The following is a 16,579-nucleotide window of genomic DNA, read 5'->3' as shown; positions in this document are numbered from 1 at the left end:
TATTCAGGAAAAAACGCATACGCCCTTTTTGGCCAAGGGCATGATTGTCGAGGTTTGGCCGCTTTTCCTGTGCTTTCAAGGCGATTCGAATCTACCTCCTGAAATCTGTTTCCTGCAATTCTGCCTTGCTTTCAAATCCTCTTCGGTGCCTTCCCTCAATATATTTGTGGACAAGAGTTATCATTTATAACTCTGCAAGTTTGTGAATTGCAGTGCCCCTGAGCTCCATTTTTCAACTCGCTTTCTTGGGAGCTGGCCGCAAAAGCGCAGGATTGCTTCAGGCCCTATTCTGGTCCCGGGGGGCAGGCTGAGCCTGTGGTTAATTCTTCTTCCTGATGGGGAAAATAGAGTGACCTGTGCCAGTCCCAACACCTAGAGCTAGTCTCTCATTGGTTCCACTCTTCCCGTTCATCCTCAGGACAAATTGCAACCTGTACGGAACAGGAGGTTAAAGGTGCTGAGTCTCCAAGGAGGGAGATTGCTAGTAAAGCGGCTGCAATGGCGAACCCGAGCACAAGGAGATGAGAAATGAGGTGCGTTTTAGAAACCTTTCCCGATCACACGGTGTACCAGCTTCTGGGTTTCTCATGCATGTTTTCGATGAAGGAAGATGCCCTTGAACCTGGAGATTTGGGACCCATGGGATGGGTACCACGCAGTATTACTTTAAAGGGTCTGCGTTTGCTCACCCAACCTCACCAAACCTCTCAGCCCCAAGAGTGTCCACCCTTATGTCTCCATCAGCTGTGGGTCTAGATATGGTCAATCCAGGTGGCATCACAGCCCCTGAACGAATTTTGTAAGAATTTCTCTCTCTTTCACTGTCTTTGTTTCACGGGTTTTTAAAAGTAATTGATTTTTATAATGGGGTTTAGCTGCTTTTCACTGCTGTGTTTATGCCGCTTTACACCCACTTGACTCACTTACAGAGAGATATCAATACATAGGTTTAAGATTCTTACTAGTCAGATATATTCTTGGGCGGTGAGTAGGGGGTGTTGAGTCCAGTTCCCTGAGCAAGGAGTAGGTCTTGTCTATTACATATTGGGTTTATGGAACGGTATCTGAGCTAATTTGAAACCCGTGTTTTATGCATCCCCCCGCCTCACCTTTCCCGTTGAGCAGCCATAGTGTGTTTTCTAAACTTGTGACTCTGTTCCGTTTTGTAATTCAGTTCAAGTGTAGCGGTTTTTACATTCCCTCTATTAGTGATATCTTATGACAAGTGTCTCTTTCTGTGTGATTTTTTTCACTTAGAATCGTCGTACCTAAATCCACTCATCATACTGCTACTAGCCTTATGACGTTGATTTCTTGGCTGAGTGATATTCCATTGTACATAAGGACCACAACTTCTTTATCCTTTTTTCTCTTTCCTGGGATATTTAAGGTGTAATGAAGTGGAGGTTCTTGTCAAGAGAGCAGCCCTAAACTTTGGGGTGCCTGTGTCTTGCTGATTTTTAGTTTTCCCAATGTATACGCCCATGAGTGGAAGTGCCCTATGCTCTCTAAGCTGAGTTTTTTAGATGTTTCAGGACACACCGTACACTTCTCCAGAGTGGCTGTTGGCAATTTACATCCCGTCCATCAGCGTAGCAAGGCTCCCGGTTCTCCATGGCCTGTCCTGCATTTCTGGTTTTGACACTTTATTCAGCATGGCCCTTTTGACCGATGGGAATCGAGACTTCTTTGTAGCGCTGATTTGCCTTTCCAGGTTGCTTGGTTGGCCAAAAAGGGCGTATGCGTTTTTTCCTGAATATATTCAGGAAAAAACGCATACGCCCTTTTTGGCCAAGGGCGTGATTGTCGAGGTTTGGCCCCTTTTCTTGTGCTTTCAAGGCGATTTGAATCTACTTCCTGAAAACTGTTTCCTGCAATTCTGCCTTGCTTTCAAATCCTCTTCGTTGCCTTCCCTCAATATATTTGTGGACTAGAGTTATCATTTATAACTCTGCAGGTTTGTGAATTGCAGTGCCCCTGAGCTCCATTGTTCAACTCGCTTTTTTGGGAGCTGGCCGCAAAAGCGCAGGATTGCTTCAGGCCCTATTCTGGTCCCGGGCGGCAGGCTGAGCCTGTGGTTAATTCTTCTTCCTGATGGGAAAATAGAGTGACCTGTGCCAGTCCCAACACCTAGAGCTAGTCTCTCATTGGTTCCCCCTCTTCCCGTTCATCCTCAGGACAAATCGCAACCTGTACGGAACAGGAGGTTAAAGGTGCTGAGTCTCCAAGGAGGGAGATTGCTAGTAAAGTGGCTGGAATGGCGAACCCGAGCACAAGGAGGTGAGAAATGAGGTGCGTTTTAGAAACCTTTCCCGATCACACGGTGTACCATCTTCTGGGTTTCTCATGCATGTTTTCGATGTAGGAAGATGCCCTTGAACCTGGAGATTTGGGACCCTTGGGATGGGTACCACGCAGTACTACTTTAAAGGGTCTGCGTTTGCTCACCCAACCTCACCAAACCTCTCAGCCCCAAGAGTGTCCACCCTTATGTCTCCGTCAGCTGTGGGTCTAGATATGGTCAATCCAGGTGGCATCACAGCCCCTGAACGAATTTTGTAAGAATTTCTCTCTCTTTCACTGTCTTTGTTTCACGGGTTTTTAAAAGTAATTGATTTTTATAATGGGGTTTAGCTGCTTTTCACTGCTGTGTTTATGCCGCTTTACACCCACTTGACTCACTTACAGAGAGATATCAATACATAGGTTTTAAGATTCTTACTAGTCAGGTATATTCTTCGGCGGTGAGTAGGGGGTGTTGAGTCCAGTTCCCTGAGCAAGGAGTAGGTCTTGTCTATTACATATTGGGTTTATGGATCGGTATCTGAGCTAATTTGAAACCCGTGTTTTATGCATCACTCCGCCTCACCTTTCCCGTTGAGCAGCCATAGTGTGTTTTCTAAACGTGTGACTCTGTTCCGTTTTGTAATTCAGTTCAAGTGTAGCGGTTTTTACATTCCCTCTATTAGTGATATCTTATGACAAGTGTCTTTTTCTGTGTGACTTATTTCACTTAGAATCGTCGTACCTAAATCCACTCATCATGCTGCTACTAGCCTTATGACCTTGATTTCATGGCTGAGTGATATTCCATTGTACATAAGGACCACAACTTCTTTATCCTTTTTTCTCTTTCCTGGGATATTTAAGGTGTAATGAAGTGGAGGTTCTTGTCAAGAGAGCAGCCCTAAACTTTGGGGTGCCTGTGTCTTGCTGATTTTTAGTTTTCCCAATTTATACGCCCATGAGTGGAAGTGCCCTATGCTCTCTAAGCTGAGTTTTTTAGATGTTTCAGGACACACCGTACACTTCTCCAGAGTGGCTGTTGGCAATTTACATCCCGTCCATCAGTGTAGCAAGGCTCCCGGTTCTCCATGGCCTGTCCTGCATTTCTGGTTTTGACACTTTATTCAGCATGGCCCTTTTGACCGATGGGAAGCGAGACTTCTTTGTAGCGCTGATTTGCCTTTCCAGGTTGCTTGGTTGGCCAAAAAGGGCGTATGCGTTTTTTCCTGAATATATTCAGGAAAAAACGCATACGCCCTTTTTGGCCAAGGGCATGATTGTCGAGGTTTGGCCGCTTTTCCTGTGCTTTCAAGGCGATTCGAATCTACCTCCTGAAATCCGTTTCCTGCAATTCTGCCTTGCTTTCAAATCCTCTTCGTTGCCTTCCCTCAATATATTTGTGGACAAGAGTTATCATTTATAACTCTGCAGGTTTGTGAATTGCAGTGCCCCTGAGCTCCATTTTTCAACTCGCTTTCTTGGGAGCTGGCCGCAAAAGCGCAGGATTGCTTCAGGCCCTATTCTGGTCCCGGGGGGCAGGCTGAGCCTGTGGTTAATTCTTCTTCCTGATGGGAAAATAGAGTGACCTGTGCCAGTCCCAACACCTAGAGCTAGTCTCTCATTGGTTCCCACTCTTCCCGTTCATCCTCAGGACAAATTGCAACCTGTACGGAACAGGAGGTTAAAGGTGCTGAGTCTCCAAGGAGGGAGATTGCTAGTAAAGCGGCTGCAATGGCGAAACCGAGCACAAGGAGATGAGAAATGAGGTGCGTTTTAGAAACCTTTCCCGATCACACGGTGTACCAGCTTCTGGGTTTCTCATGCATGTTTTCGATGAAGGAAGATGCCCTTGAACCTGGAGATTTGGGACCCATGGGATGGGTACCACGCAGTATTACTTTAAAGGGTCTGCGTTTGCTCACCCAACCTCACCAAACCTCTCAGCCCCAAGAGTGTCCACCCTTATGTCTCCATCAGCTGTGGGTCTAGATATGGTCAATCCAGGTGGCATCACAGCCCCTGAACGAATTTTGTAAGAATTTCTCTCTCTTTCACTGTCTTTGTTTCACGGGTTTTTAAAAGTCATTGATTTTTATAATGGGGTTTAGCTGCTTTTCACTGCTGTGTTTATGCCGCTTTACACCCACTTGACTCACTTACAGAGAGATATCAATACATAGGTTTAAGATTCTTACTAGTCAGATATATTCTTGGGCGGTGAGTAGGGGGTGTTGAGTCCAGTTCCCTGAGCAAGGAGTAGGTCTTGTCTATTACATATTGGGTTTATGGAACGGTATCTGAGCTAATTTGAAACCCGTGTTTTATGCATCCCCCCGCCTCACCTTTCCCGTTGAGCAGCCATAGTGTGTTTTCTAAACTTGTGACTCTGTTCCGTTTTGTAATTCAGTTCAAGTGTAGCGGTTTTTACATTCCCTCTATTAGTGACATCTTATGACAAGTGTCTCTTTCTGTGTGACTTTTTTCACTTAGAATCGTCGTACCTAAATCCACTCATCATACTGCTACTAGCCTTATGACGTTGATTTCTTGGCTGAGTGATATTCCATTGTATATAAGGATCACAACTTCTTTATCCTTTTTTCTCTTTCCTGGGATATTTAAGGTGTAACAAAGTGGAGGTTCTTGTCAAGAGAGCAGCCCTAAACTTTGGGGTGCCTTTGTCTTGCTGATTTTTTATTTTTCCCAATGTATACGCCCATGAGTGGAAGTGCCCTATGCTCTCTAAGCTGAGTTTTTTAGATGTTTCAGGACACACCGTACACTTCTCCAGAGTGGCTGTTGGCAATTTACATCCCGCCCATCAGCGTAGCAAGGCTCCCGTTTCTCCATGGCCTGTCCTGCATTTCTGGTTTTGACACTTTATGCAGCATGGCCCTTTTGACCGATGGGAAGCGAGACTTCTTTGTAGCGCTGATTTGCCTTTCCAGGTTGCTTGGTTGGCCAAAAAGGGCGTATGCGTTTTTTCCTGAATATATTCAGGAAAAAACGCATACGCCCTTTTTGGCCAAGGGCATGATTGTCGAGGTTTGGCCGCTTTTCCTGTGCTTTCAAGGCGATTCGAATCTACCTCCTGAAATCCGTTTCCTGCAATTCTGCCTTGCTTTCAAATCCTCTTCGTTGCCTTCCCTCAATATATTTGTGGACAAGAGTTATCATTTATAACTCTGCAGGTTTGTGAATTGCAGTGCCCCTGAGCTACATTGTTCAACTCGCTTTCTTGGGAGCTGGCCGCAAAAGCGCAGGATTGCTTCAGGCCCTATTCTGGTCCCGGGCGGCAGGCTGAGCCTGTGGTTAATTCTTCTTCCTGATGGGAAAATAGAGTGACCTGTGCCAGTCCCAACACCTAGAGCTAGTCTCTCATTGGTTCCCCCTATTCCCGTTCATCCTCAGGACAAATTGCAACCTGTACGGAACAGGAAGTTAAAGGTGCTGATTCTCCAAGGAGGGAGATTGCTAGTAAAGCGGCTGGAATGGCGAACCCGAGCACAAGGAGATGAGAAATGAGGTGCGTTTTAGAAACCTTTCCCGATCACACGGTGTACCAGCTTCTGGGTTTCTCATGCATGTTTTCGATGTAGGAAGATGCCCTTGAACCTGGAGATTTGGGATCCATGGGATGGGTACCACGCAGTATTACTTTAAAGGGTCTGCGTTTGCTCACCCAACCTCACCAAAACTCTCAGCCCCAAGAGTGTCCACCCTTATGTCTCCATCAGCTGTGGGTCTAGATATGGTCAATCCAGGTGGCATCACAGCCCCTGAACGAATTTTGTAAGAATTTCTCTCTCTTTCACTGTATTTGTTTCACGGGTTTTTAAAAGTAATTGATTTTTATAATGGGGTTTATCTGCTTTTCACTGCTGTGTTTATGCCGCTTTACACCCACTTGACTCACTTACAGAGAGATATCAATACATAGGTTTAAGATTCTTACTAGTCAGATATATTCTTGGGCGGTGAGTAGGGGTGTTGAGTCCAGTTCCCTGAGCAAGGAGTAGGTCTTGTCTATTACATATTGGGTTTATGGAACGGTATCTGAGCTAATTTGAAACCCGTGTTTTATGCATCACCCCACCTCACCTTTCCAGTTAAACAGCCATAGTGTGTTTTCTAAACGTGTGACTCTGTTCCGTTTTGTAATTCAGTTCAAGTGTAGCGGTTTTTACATTCCCTCAATAGTGATATCTTTTGACAAGTGTCTTTTTCTGTGTGACTTTTTTCACTTAGAATCGTCGTACCTAAATCCACTCATCATACTGCTACTAGCCTTATGACGTTGATTTCATGGCTGAGTGATATTCCATTGTACATAAGGACCACAACTTCTTTATCCTTTTTTCTCTTTCCTGGGATATTTAAGGCGTAACGAAGTGCAGGTTCTTGTCAAGAGAGCAGCCCTAAACTTTGGGGTGCCTGTGTCTTGCTGATTTTTAGTTTTCCCAATTTATACGCCCATGAGTGGAAGTGCCCTATGCTCTCTAAGCTGAGTTTTTTAGATGTTTCAGGACACACCGTACACTTCTCCAGAGTGGCTGTTGGCAATTTACATCCCGCCCATCAGCGTAGCAAGGCTCCCGTTTCTCCATGACGTTTCCTGCATTTCTGGTTTTGACACTTTATTCAGCATGGCCCTTTTGACCGATGGGAAGCGAGACTTCTTTGTAGCGCTGATTTGCCTTTCCAGGTTGCTTGGTTGGCCAAAAAGGGCGTATGCGTTTTTTGGCCAAGGGCGTGATTGTCGAGGTTTGGCCGCTTTTCCTGTGCTTTCAAGGCGATTCGAATCTACTTCCTGAAAACTGTTTCCTGCAATTCTGCCTTGCTTTCAAATCCTCTTCGTTGCCTTCCCTCAATATATTTGTGGACTAGAGTTATCATTTATAACTCTGCAGGTTTGTGAATTGCAGTGCCCCTGAGCTCCATTGTTCAACTCGCTTTCTTGGGAGCTGGCCGCAAAAGCGCAGGATTGCTTCAGGCCCTATTCTGGTCCCGGGCGGCAGGCTGAGCCTGTGGTTAATTCTTCTTCCTGATGGGAAAATAGAGTGACCTGTGCCAGTCCCAACACCTAGAGCTAGTCTCTCATTGGTTCCCCCTCTTCCCGTTCATCCTCAGGACAAATCGCAACCTGTACGGAACAGGAGGTTAAAGGTGCTGAGTCTCCAAGGAGGGAGATTGCTAGTAAAGCGGCTGGAATGGCGAACCCGAGCACAAGGAGGTGAGAAATGAGGTGCGTTTTAGAAACCTTTCCCGATCACACGGTGTACCATCTTCTGGGTTTCTCATGCATGTTTTCGATGTAGGAAGATGCCCTTGAACCTGGAGATTTGGGACCCTTGGGATGGGTACCACGCAGTACTACTTTAAAGGGTCTGCGTTTGCTCACCCAACCTCACCAAACCTCTCAGCCCCAAGAGTGTCCACCCTTATGTCTCCGTCAGCTGTGGGTCTAGATATGGTCAATCCAGGTGGCATCACAGCCCCTGAACGAATTTTGTAAGAATTTCTCTCTCTTTCACTGTCTTTGTTTCACGGGTTTTTAAAAGTAATTGATTTTTATAATGGGGTTTAGCTGCTTTTCACTGCTGTGTTTATGCCGCTTTACACCCACTTGACTCACTTACAGAGAGATATCAATACATAGGTTTAAGATTCTTACTAGTCAGATATATTCTTGGGCGGTGAGTAGGGGGTGTTGAGTCCAGTTCCCTGAGCAAGGAGTAGGTCTTGTCTATTACATATTGGGTTTATGGAACGGTATCTGAGCTAATTTGAAACCCGTGTTTTATGCATCCCCCCGCCTCACCTTTCCCGTTGAGCAGCCATAGTGTGTTTTCTAAACGTGTGACTCTGTTCCGTTTTGTAATTCAGTTCAAGTGTAGCGGTTTTTACATTCCCTCTATTAGTGATATCTTATGACAAGTGTCTTTTTCTGTGTGACTTTTTTCACTTAGAATCGTCGTACCTAAATCCACTCATCATGCTGCTACTAGCCTTATGACCTTGATTTCACGGCTGAGTGATATTCCATTGTACATAAGGACCACAACTTCTTTATCCTTTTTTCTCTTTCCTGGGATATTTAAGGTGTAACGAAGTGGAGGTTCTTGTCAAGAGAGCAGCCCTAAACTTTGGGGTGCCTGTGTCTTGCTGATTTTTTATTTTTCCCAATGTATACGCCCATGAGTGGAAGTGCCCTATGCTCTCTAAGCTGAGTTTTTTAGATGTTTCAGGACACACCGTACACTTCTCCAGAGTGGCTGTTGGCAATTTACATCCCGCCCATCAGCGTAGCAAGGCTCCCGGTTCTCCATGGCCTGTCCTGCATTTCTGGTTTTGACACTTTATTCAGCATGGCCCTTTTGACCGATGGGAAGCGAGACTTCTTTGTAGCGCTGATTTGCCTTTCCAGGTTGCTTGGTTGGCCAAAAAGGGCGTATGCGTTTTTTCCTGAATATATTCAGGAAAAAACGCATACGCCCTTTTTGGCCAAGGGCATGATTGTCGAGGTTTGGCCGCTTTTCCTGTGCTTTCAAGGCGATTCGAATCTACCTCCTGAAATCTGTTTCCTGCAATTCTGCCTTGCATTCACATCCTCTTCGGTGCTTTCCCTCAATATATTTGTGGACAAGAGTAATCATTTATAACTCTGCAGTTTTGTGAATTGCAGTGCCCCTGAGCTCCATTGTTCAACTCGCTTACTTGGGAGCTGGCCGCAAAAGCACAGGATTGCTTCAGGCCCTATTCTGGTCCCGGGCGGCAGGCTGAGCCTGTGGTTAATTCTTCTTCCTGATGGGAAAATAGAGTGACCTGTGCCAGTCCCAACACCTAGAGCTAGTCTCTCATTGGTTCCCCCTCTTCCCGTTCATCCTCAGGACAATTCGCAACCTGTACGGAACAGGAGGTTAAAGGTGCTGAGTCTCCAAGGAGGGAGATTGCTAGTAAAGCGGCTGGAATGGCGAACCCGAGCACAAGGAGGTGAGAAATGAGGCGCGTTTTAGAAACCTTTCCCGATCACACGGTGTACCAGCTTCTGGGTTTCTCATGCATGTTTTCGATGTAGGAAGATGCCCTTGAACCTGGAGATTTGGGACCCATGGGATGGGTACCACGCAGTACTACTTTAAAGGGTCTGCGTTTGCTCACCCAACCTCACCAAACCTCTCAGCCCCAAGAGTGTCCACCCTTATGTCTCCGTCAGCTGTGGGTCTAGATATGGTCAATCCAGGTGGCATCACAGCCCCTGAACGAAGTTTGTAAGAATTTCTCTCTCTTTCACTGTCTTTGTTTCACGGGTTTTTAAAAGTAATTGATTTTTATAATGGGGTTTAGCTGCTTTTCACTGCTGTGTTTATGCCGCTTTACACCCACTTGACTCACTTACAGAGAGATATCAATACATAGGTTTAAGATTCTTACTAGTCAGATATATTCTTGGGCGGTGAGTAGGGGGTGTTGAGTCCAGTTCCCTGAGCAAGGAGTAGGTCTTGTCTATTACATATTGGGTTTATGGAACGGTATCTGAGCTAATTTGAAACCCGTGTTTTATGCATCCCCCCGCCTCACCTTTCCCGTTGAGCAGCCATAGTGTGTTTTCTAAACGTGTGACTCTGTTCCGTTTTGTAATTCAGTTCAAGTGTAGCGGTTTTTACATTCCCTCTATTAGTGATATCTTATGACAAGTGTCTTTTTCTGTGTGACTTTTTTCACTTAGAATCGTCGTACCTAAATCCACTCATCATGCTGCTACTAGCCTTATGACCTTGATTTCATGGCTGAGTGATATTCCATTGTACATAAGGACCACAATTTCTTTATCCTTTTTTCTCTTTCCTGGGATATTTAAGGTGTAACGAAGTGGAGGTTCTTGTCAAGAGAGCAGCCCTAAACTTTGGGGTGCCTGTGTCTTGCTGATTTTTTATTTTTCCCAATGTATACGCCCATGAGTGGAAGTGCCCTATGCTCTCTAAGCTGAGTTTTTTAGATGTTTCAGGACACACCGTACACTTCTCCAGAGTGGCTGTTGGCAATTTACATCCCGCCCATCAGCGTAGCAAGGCTCCCGGTTCTCCATGGCCTGTCCTGCATTTCTGGTTTTGACACTTTATTCAGCATGGCCCTTTTGACCGATGGGAAGCGAGACTTCTTTGTAGCGCTGATTTGCCTTTCCAGGTTGCTTGGTTGGCCAAAAAGGGCGTATGCGTTTTTTCCTGAATATATTCAGGTAAAAACGCATACGCCCTTTTTGGCCAAGGGCATGATTGTCGAGGTTTGGCCGCTTTTCCTGTGCTTTCAAGGCGATTCGAATCTACCTCCTGAAATCTGTTTCCTGCAATTCTGCCTTGCTTTCAAATCCTCTTCGGTGCCTTCCCTCAATATATTTGTGGACAAGAGTTATCATTTATAACTCTGCAGGTTTGTGAATTGCAGTGCCCCTGAGCTCCATTGTTCAACTCGCTTACTTGGGAGCTGGCCGCAAAAGCACAGGATTGCTTCAGGCCCTATTCTGGTCCCGGGGGGCAGGCTGAGCCTGTGGTTAATTCTTCTTCCTGATGGGAAAATAGAGTGACCTGTGCCAGTCCCAACACCTAGAGCTAGTCTCTCATTGGTTCCCCCTCTTCCCGTTCATCCTCAGGACAAATCGCAACCTGTAAGGAACAGGAGGTTAAAGGTGCTGAGTCTCTAAGGAGGGAGATTGGTAGTAAAGCGGCTGGAATGGCGAACCCGAGCACAAGGAGGTGAGAAATGAGGTGCGTTTTAGAAACCTTTCCCGATCACACGGTGTACCAGCTTCTGGGTTTCTCATGCATTTTTTCGATGTAGGAAGATGCCCTTGAACCTGGAGATTTGGGACCCATGGGATGGGTACCACGCAGTACTACTTTAAAGGGTCTGCGTTTGCTCACCCAACCTCACCAAACCTCTCAGCCCCAAGAGTGTCCACCCTTATGTCTCCGTCAGCTGTGGGTCTAGATATGGTCAATCCAGGTGGCATCACAGCCCCTGAACGAAGTTTGTAAGAATTTCTCTCTCTTTCACTGTCTTTGTTTCACGGGTTTTTAAAAGTAATTGATTTTTATAATGGGGTTTAGCTGCTTTTCACTGCTGTGTTTATGCCGCTTTACACCCACTTGACTCACTTACAGAGAGATATCAATACATAGGTTTAAGATTCTTACTAGTCAGATATATTCTTGGGCGGTGAGTAGGGGGTGTTGAGTCCAGTTCCCTGAGCAAGGAGTAGGTCTTGTCTATTACATATTGGGTTTATGGAACGGTATCTGAGCTAATTTGAAACCCGTGTTTTATGCATCCCCCCACCTCACCTTTCCCGTTGAGCAGCCATAGTGTGTTTTCTAAACGTGTGACTCTGTTCCGTTTTGTAATTCAGTTCAAGTGTAGCGGTTTTTACATTCCCTCTATTAGTGATATCTTATGACAAGTGTCCTTTTCTGTGTGACTTTTTTCACTTAGAATTGTCGTACCTAAATCCACTCATCATGCTGCTACTAGCCTTATGACCTTGATTTCATGGCTGAGTGATATTCCATTGTACATAAGGACCACAACTTCTTTATCCTTTTTTCTCTTTCCTGGGATATTTAAGGTGTAACGAAGTGGAGGTTCTTGTCAAGAGAGCAGCCCTAAACTTTGGGGTGCCTGTGTCTTGCTGATTTTTAATTTTCCCAATGTATACGCCCATGAGTGGAAGTGCCCTATGCTCTCTAAGCTGAGTTTTTTAGATGTTTCAGGACACACCTTACACTTCTCCAGAGTGGCTGTTGGCAATTTACATCCCGCCCATCAGCGTAGCAAGGCTCCCGGTTCTCCATGGCCTGTCCTGCATTTCTGGTTTTGACACTTTATTCAGCATGGCCCTTTTGACCGATGGGAAGTGAGACTTCTTTGTAGCGCTGATTTGCCTTTCCAGGTTGCTTGGTTGGCCAAAAAGGGCGTATGCGTTTTTTCCTGAATATATTCAGGAAAAAACGCATACGCCCTTTTTGGCCAAGGGCATGATTGTCGAGGTTTGGCCGCTTTTCCTGTGCTTTCAAGGCGATTCGAATCTACCTCCTGAAATCTGTTTCCTGCAATTCTGCCTTGCTTTCAAATCCTCTTCGGTGCCTTCCCTCAATATATTTGTGGACAAGAGTTATCATTTATAACTCTGCAGGTTTGTGAATTGCAGTGCCCCTGAGCTCCATTGTTCAACTCGCTTACTTGGGAGCTGGCCGCAAAAGCACAGGATTGCTTCAGGCCCTATTCTGGTCCCGGGCGGCAGGCTGAGCCTGTGGTTAATTCTTCTTCCTGATGGGAAAATAGAGTGACCTGTGCCAGTCCCAACACCTAGAGCTAGTCTCTCATTGGTTCCCCCTCTTCCCGTTCATCCTCAGGACAAATCGCAACCTGTACGGAACAGGAGGTTAAAGGTGCTGAGTCTCCAAGGAGGGAGATTGCTAGTAAAGCGGCTGGAATGGCGAACCCGAGCACAAGGAGGTGAGAAATGAGGCGCGTTTTAGAAACCTTTCCCGATCACACGGTGTACCAGCTTCTGGGTTTCTCATGCATGTTTTCGATGTAGGAAGATGCCCTTGAACCTGGAGATTTGGGACCCATGGGATGGGTACCACGCAGTACTACTTTAAAGGGTCTGCGTTTGCTCACCCAACCTCACCAAACCTCTCAGCCCCAAGAGTGTCCACCCTTATGTCTCCGTCAGCTGTGGGTGTAGATATGGTCAATCCAGGTGGCATCACAGCCCCTGAACGAAGTTTGTAAGAATTTCTCTCTCTTTCACTGTCTTTGTTTCACGGGTTTTTAAAAGTAATTGATTTTTATAATGGGGTTTAGCTGCTTTTCACTGCTGTGTTTATGCCGCTTTACACCCACTTGACTCACTTACAGAGAGATATCAATACATAGGTTTAAGATTCTTACTAGTCAGATATATTCTTGGGCGGTGAGTAGGGGGTGTTGAGTCCAGTTCCCTGAGCAAGGAGTAGGTCTTGTCTATTACATATTGGGTTTATGGAACGGTATCTGAGCTAATTTGAAACCCGTGTTTTATGCATCCCCCCGCCTCACCTTTCCCGTTGAGCAGCCATAGTGTGTTTTCTAAACGTGTGACTCTGTTCCGTTTTGTAATTCAGTTCAAGTGTAGCGGTTTTTACATTCCCTCTATTAGTGATATCTTATGACAAGTGTCTTTTTCTGTGTGACTTTTTTCACTTAGAATCGTCGTACCTAAATCCACTCATCATGCTGCTACTAGCCTTATGACCTTGATTTCATGGCTGAGTGATATTCCATTGTACATAAGGACCACAACTTCTTTATCCTTTTTTCTCTTTCCTGGGATATTTAAGGTGTAACGAAGTGGAGGTTCTTGTCAAGAGAGCAGCCCTAAACTTTGGGGTGCCTGTGTCTTGCTGATTTTTAATTTTCCCAATGTATACGCCCATGAGTGGAAGTGCCCTATGCTCTCTAAGCTGAGTTTTTTAGATGTTTCAGGACACACCGTACACTTCTCCAGAGTGGCTGTTGGCAATTTACATCCCGCCCATCAGCGTAGCAAGGCTCCCGGTTCTCCATGGCCTGTCCTGCATTTCTGGTTTTGACACTTTATTCAGCATGGCCCTTTTGACCGATGGGAAGCGAGACTTCTTTGTAGCGCTGATTTGCCTTTCCAGGTTGCTTGGTTGGCCAAAAAGGGCGTATGCGTTTTTTCCTGAATATATTCAGGAAAAAACGCATACGCCCTTTTTGGCCAAGGGCATGATTGTCGAGGTTTGGCCGCTTTTCCTGTGCTTTCAAGGCGATTCGAATCTACCTCCTGAAATCTGTTTCCTGCAATTCTGCCTTGCTTTCAAATCCTCTTCGGTGCCTTCCCTCAATATATTTGTGGACAAGAGTTATCATTTATAACTCTGCAGGTTTGTGAATTGCAGTGACCCTGAGCTCCATTGTTCAACTCGCTTACTTGGGAGCTGGCCGCAAAAGCACAGGATTGCTTCAGGCCCTATTCTGGTCCCGGGCGGCAGGCTGAGCCTGTGGTTAATTCTTCTTCCTGATGGGAAAATAGAGTGACCTGTGCCAGTCCCAACACCTAGAGCTAGTCTCTCATTGGTTCCCCCTCTTCCCGTTCATCCTCAGGACAAATCGCAACCTGTACGGAACAGGAGGTTAAAGGTGCTGAGTCTCCAAGGAGGGAGATTGGTAGTAAAGCGGCTGGAATGGCGAACCCGAGCACAAGGAGGTGAGAAATGAGGTGCGTTTTAGAAACCTTTCCCGATCACACGGTGTACCAGCTTCTGGGTTTCTCATGCATTTTTTCGATGTAGGAAGATGCCCTTGAACCTGGAGATTTGGGACCCATGGGATGGGTACCACGCAGTACTACTTTAAAGGGTCTGCGTTTGCTCACCCAACCTCACCAAACCTCTCAGCCCCAAGAGTGTCCACCCTTATGTCTCCGTCAGCTGTGGGTCTAGATATGGTCAATCCAGGTGGCATCACAGCCCCTGAACGAAGTTTGTAAGAATTTCTCTCTCTTTCACTGTCTTTGTTTCACGGGTTTTTAAAAGTAATTGATTTTTATAATGGGGTTTAGCTGCTTTTCACTGCTGTGTTTATGCCGCTTTACACCCACTTGACTCACTTACAGAGAGATATCAATACATAGGTTTAAGATTCTTACTAGTCAGATATATTCTTGGGCGGTGAGTAGGGGGTGTTGAGTCCAGTTCCCTGAGCAAGGAGTAGGTCTTGTCTATTACATATTGGGTTTATGGAACGGTATCTGAGCTAATTTGAAACCCGTGTTTTATGCATCCCCCCGCCTCACCTTTCCCGTTGAGCAGCCATAGTGTGTTTTCTAAACGTGTGACTCTGTTCCGTTTTCTAATTCAGTTCAAGTGTAGCGGTTTTTACATTCCCTCTATTAGTGATATCTTATGACAAGTGTCTTTTTCTGTGTGACTTTTTTCACTTAGAATCGTCGTACCTAAATCCACTCATCATGCTGCTACTAGCCTTATGACCTTGATTTCATGGCTGAGTGATATTCCATTGTACATAAGGACCACAACTTCTTTATCCTTTTTTCTCTTTCCTGGGATATTTAAGGTGTAACGAAGTGGAGGTTCTTGTCAAGAGAGCAGCCCTAAACTTTGGGGTGCCTGTGTCTTGCTGATTTTTAATTTTCCCAATGTATACGCCCATGAGTGGAAGTGCCCTATGCTGTCTAAGCTGAGTTTTTTAGATGTTTCAGGACACACCGTACACTTCTCCAGAGTGGCTGTTGGCAATTTACATCCCGCCCATCAGCGTAGCAAGGCTCCCGGTTCTCCATGGCCTGTCCTGCATTTCTGGTTTTGACACTTTATTCAGCATGGCCCTTTTGACCGATGGGAAGCGAGACTTCTTTGTAGCGCTGATTTGCCTTTCCAGGTTGCTTGGTTGGCCAAAAAGGGCGTATGCGTTTTTTCCTGAATATATTCAGGAAAAAACGCATACGCCCTTTTTGGCCAAGGGCATGATTGTCGAGGTTTGGCCGCTTTTCCTGTGCTTTCAAGGCGATTCGAATCTACCTCCTGAAATCTGTTTCCTGCAATTCTGCCTTGCTTTCAAATCCTCTTCGGTGCCTTCCCTCAATATATTTGTGGACAAGAGTTATCATTTATAACTCTGCAGGTTTGTGAATTGCAGTGACCCTGAGCTCCATTGTTCAACTCGCTTACTTGGGAGCTGGCCGCAAAAGCACAGGATTGCTTCAGGCCCTATTCTGGTCCCGGGCGGCAGGCTGAGCCTGTGGTTAATTCTTCTTCCTGATGGGAAAATAGAGTGACCTGTGCCAGTCCCAACACCTAGAGCTAGTCTCTCATTGGTTCCCCCTCTTCCCGTTCATCCTCAGGACAAATCGCAACCTGTACGGAACAGGAGGTTAAAGGTGCTGAGTCTCCAAGGAGGGAGATTGGTAGTAAAGCGGCTGGAATGGCGAACCCGAGCACAAGGAGGTGAGAAATGAGGTGCGTTTTAGAAACCTTTCCCGATCACACGGTGTACCAGCTTCTGGGTTTCTCATGCATTTTTTCGATGTAGGAAGATGCCCTTGAACCTGGAGATTTGGGACCCATGGGATGGGTACCACGCAGTACTACTTTAAAGGTTCTGCGTTTGCTCACCCAACCTCACCAAACCTCTCAGCCCCAAGAGTGTCCACCCTTATGTCTCCGTCAGCTGTGGGTCTAGATATGGTCAATCCAGGTGGCATCACAGC

This window comes from Eschrichtius robustus, chromosome 8 (assembly GCF_028021215.1).
Source record: "Eschrichtius robustus isolate mEscRob2 chromosome 8, mEscRob2.pri, whole genome shotgun sequence".
NCBI classification, from domain to species: Eukaryota; Metazoa; Chordata; class Mammalia; order Artiodactyla; family Eschrichtiidae; genus Eschrichtius; species Eschrichtius robustus.
The sequence above is the reverse complement of the archived record's forward strand: the minus strand, read 5'-3'. Positions refer to the sequence as shown.